Below are 4348 nucleotides of genomic sequence, written 5' to 3'. Positions count from 1 at the left end.
TTTAAATTAAAATTCACCTTTACTTTACCATGTCTAACTAAACCTATAAAGGTTAGAATGTAAGGATCGTAATTGAATCGATAATCCACACAATTGTTCGTAGAGACACTTAAGGGTTATTTTGACTTTCAACCTAAGTTTTCCCGCACTTAATTTCCGTTGGGTAAGATCGAAAGCCGTCCAACGTCTTTTTAAACTTAGTTGTTTTTAACTATTTCAAAAACAGCGAAAGCGCTTTGCTTAGTTCATTAGGAGTTTTTAACTTAAGAAGAAAAGTGATTTTTAAACTATTTTCGGACGCGTTTATAAGTTTAGAATCTGGCTCGTGAGAACCTCTTTTGGTTAAGAAATCCAGGTTAAAATACTTTTCAACTTAGTCAAGATACTATATTTCTTAAAAATAGGTTTACTACTCTAACGCAATGCACACCTTTTTATAAGTGACAATAAAAGGGTTTGATTAGGGAGTACAACTCGGTTCTGAATACGCGAAAGCGACAATTCCTGTTAAATTGGTTCTTTTCAAAGTAGGAAACACTGCCCATAAGTAGTTCTATTAGCAAGTACTTGGATTATTAATTGATTATGTGAATTACATTCGAGTCTGTCTTTATTAATTGAACTAAATTTAATACTTTACTTTTCATTGCACACTCTAAAAACCCCTATTTTGATTACCTTAGATAAACACCATAACAATAGATAACGATAGATTGATACTTGGTCTTTGTGGATTCGAAAATCTTTTATATTACTCTGACGTGTTCGTATACTTGCGAAAAGCACGGAGCAAGTTTTTGGCGCCGTTGCCGGGGACCAATTTCTTCAAATTTCATACCCTGTTGTTATATCGTTTAGACTTAGGTTATTACCCGCCGGTCAATGCGAAGAACTCGCAGCACCGGAAGCTTAGTATACCCTCTGGCGGAACTTGAACGTTACGCTCGCGCACGTTTATTCTTCCATAGAATTAGGAGAGCTATGGCCAAAGATCAAAACCGAAGACCTCTTAAGGATTTTGCCCAACCATCCAACGAAGAACCTAGTTCTAGTATAGTAAACCCAACCATCCCAGCTAATAATTTTGAACTTAAACCTTCCCTGTTGCAACTAGTGCAACAAAGATAATTCGCAGGTCTCACTACTAAGAACCCAAACCAACATTTAAAAATATTTCTCCAATTAGCAGACACTTTTAAAACCAATGGAGCTTCTCCTGAGGCAATACGTTTAAGATTATTCCCTTTTTCCCTCAGAGATAAAGCCCTATCATGGTTAGATTCCATTCCACCCAATTCCATTACGACTTGGGATAACCTTAGAAGAGTATTCCTTGCTAGATACTTTCCCCCAAGTGAGACCGCTGTTTTTCGAAACCATATAACTAGATTTATCCAGAACCAAGGAGAATCGTTGTTCGAAGCTTGGGAGAGATATAAAGAGCTGTTAAGAGCATGCCCACATCATGGTTTAGAAAATTGGTTAATCATTCAGACCTTCTATAATGGACTTCACTATAACACTAAGATGACCATCGACGCAGCCGCAGGCGGTGCACTGATGAACAAACCTTATCCTGAAGCTAGTGCCCTCATCGAAGATATGGCTCAAAACCATCAATCATGGGGAGTCGAACGGGCAACAGTTGAGAAGAAGGAAGCCCAAGGAGGAGTGCATGAACTAAGCTCTATAGACATGATGCAAGCTAACATGGACGCATTAGCCCTCAAGGTCGAACATATGTGCATGAACCCGAATACTGCAGCCGCAGTTTCGTCGGATTGTGAGATATGTGGAACCAAAGGACACCAATCCGCAGAATGCATTCTATTAAACGAAACCCACTCCGAGCAAGTGAACTATACCCAAGGGAACCCATATTCGAATACCTATAACCCTGGATGGAGGAATCACCTGAACTTCTCCTATAAGAACAATAACCCTATCTAAAATAATACACCTCCGAGACAATCAGGTTACTAAGCCCCAAGATCAAATCAACCTATGCAACCTGTACCACCAAAGCCGAGCCTTTAGAAAATTATGGAAAATTTTATCACTTCTCAAACCCAACAAAACAAAGAGTTCATGAACCAAAACATTCGCGTTAACAAACTGATTACCCGGTTAGGAACCAAGGTTGACCAAATAGTTATTCATACTAAGATGCTTGAAACCCAGATCTCTCAGGTAGCTTTAAACCAAGCCCCCCAAACCACACCTAGAGGACAGTTCCCTGGACAACCTCAACAGAATCCGAGAGGGCAAGCCAATGCCATTACCCTACGAAGTGGGAACGCCTATGATGAGCCACCAAACCCAAGAATGAGTGAACCCAAAACTTCTAAGGAATGTACCGAACCCACGAACGAAGTAAAGAAACCAGAGGAATCTGGAAACCAGGAAGGTCAAGAAAAAGGAGAAGAACCTAAAGATACAATTGAAGTACCACCCCCGCCATATAAACCACCTATACCATATCCGTAAAGACTCAAACAAACCCAGATCAATAACCAATATCAGAAATTTATTAAGGTTATAGAAAAACTTCACGTAGAAATCCCTTTCACAGAAGCCATTACCCAAATACCTTCTTATGCCAAGTTTCTCAAAGACATCCTTACCAACAAACGTAGACTCGACGATCTGAAGCCCTTGGAATGCAATTCTATTTCCGAGAATAAGTTAGCCAAAAAGGATAAAGATCCTGGAAATTTCTCCATTCCTTGTCTTTTGGGAAGTCATGTCATCGAAAAAGCTTTTCTAGACTTAGGAGCTAGTGTGAGCTTAATGCCTTTAGTAGTTTGTGAGAGGTTAAACTTAGGAGAATTACAACCCACTAAGATGTCACTTAAGTTAGCCGATAGATCTGTTAAGTATCCGATAGGCATTTTAGATGATGTCCCTGTTAGGATAGGCCAGTTATTTATCCCTACTGATTTTGTTGTCATGGACATCAAAGAGGACAATGATATACCAATCCTTCTAGGTAGACCATTCTTATCAACTGCAGGAGCCATAATAGATGTCAAGAGAGGAAAGTTGACCTTTGAGGTAGGTGACGAGAAAATAGAATTTATACTTTCGAAATTTCTTATGGCATCTGTGATGGGAGACGCATGTTATGCCTTAGATATCATTGATGAATGCGTTAGGGAATTAGAACAAGAAGAAATCACAAAAACAATTAAGTTACCATCAACTCTCATATTGGAAGATGATGACTTTAGGAAACCCTACATCAATGATAACCTTTACGAATGTTTATCCCTTACCCCAGATCCTATGCCATGCCCTAAGAAACCAACCTTAGAACTTAAGGAACTGCCTAAGAACCTGAGATATGAGTTCCTCGATGAAGAGATGAATCGTCCAATTATAGTCAGTGCTACCTTGAGCCAAGAGGAAACAGACCAACTTTTAGATGTTTTACAAAGATATCCCTCAGCCTTAGGATATAATATCTCTGACCTGAAAGGTATAAGCCCATCCGTATGCATGCATCGGATTTCGCTCGAAGAAGATTCAAAACCTTCCAGAGAACATCAGAGAAGAATAAACCCTATAATGAGTGATGTTGTTAAAATAGAAGTTCTTAAGTTACTTGAGGCAGGTATAATCTATCAGATCTCGGATAGTAAGTGGGTGAGCCCTGTGCATATAGTACCTAAAAAGGGAGGCATCACAGTCATGCAAAACGATAAAGGCGAACATGTAGCAAAATGAATAGAAGGAGGATGGCGGATGTGTATAGACTATAGAAAATTAAATAAAGCAACCAGGAAGGATCATTTCCCTTTACCATTTATAGACCAGATGTTGGAGCGTCTAGCCAGACACTCTTACTTCTGCTATTTAGATGGATACTCTGGATTCTTCCAAATACCTATCCACCTCGAAGATCAAGAAAAAACTACCTTTACATGCCCTTATGGAACTTTTGCCTACAGACGAATGCCATTCGGCCTCTGTAACGCCCCAGCTACTTTCCAACGCTGCATGATGTCAATCTTTGCAGATTACCTAGATAGTATCATGGAAGTGTTTATGGATGATTTCTCGGTTTGCGGATTTGATTTCCACAATTGTCTTGCTAACCTTGAGAAAATCCTGGAGAGATGCGTGGAGGTAAACCTCGTGCTAAATTGGGAAAAGTGTCATTTCATGGTGACCGAAGGAATTGTTTTAGGACATATAGTTTCCGAAAAAGGTATAGAGGTAGATAGAGCTAAGATAAAAGTTATAGAGAACCTAAAACCACCCAAAACTATCAGAGAAGTCTGAAGTTTCCTTGGACATGCTGGATTCTACCAGCGTTTTATCAAGGACTTCTCCAAAATAACTAAAC

At 39.4% G+C, this 4348-nt stretch overlaps 1 pseudogene; it reads right to left on the bottom strand.

Annotated features, from left to right (window-relative positions):
- Positions 1 to 1373: 1373 nt before the first annotated feature.
- On the bottom strand, positions 1374 to 1472 carry LOC127124426 (uncharacterized; annotated as a pseudogene).
- Positions 1473 to 4348: the final 2876 nt, after the last annotated feature.

The sequence above is a fragment of the Lathyrus oleraceus genome, chromosome 2, assembly GCF_024323335.1.
Source record: "Lathyrus oleraceus cultivar Zhongwan6 chromosome 2, CAAS_Psat_ZW6_1.0, whole genome shotgun sequence".
Lineage (NCBI taxonomy): Eukaryota > Viridiplantae > Streptophyta > Magnoliopsida > Fabales > Fabaceae > Lathyrus > Lathyrus oleraceus.
The sequence above is the reverse complement of the archived record's forward strand: the minus strand, read 5'-3'. Positions and strand labels throughout refer to the sequence as shown.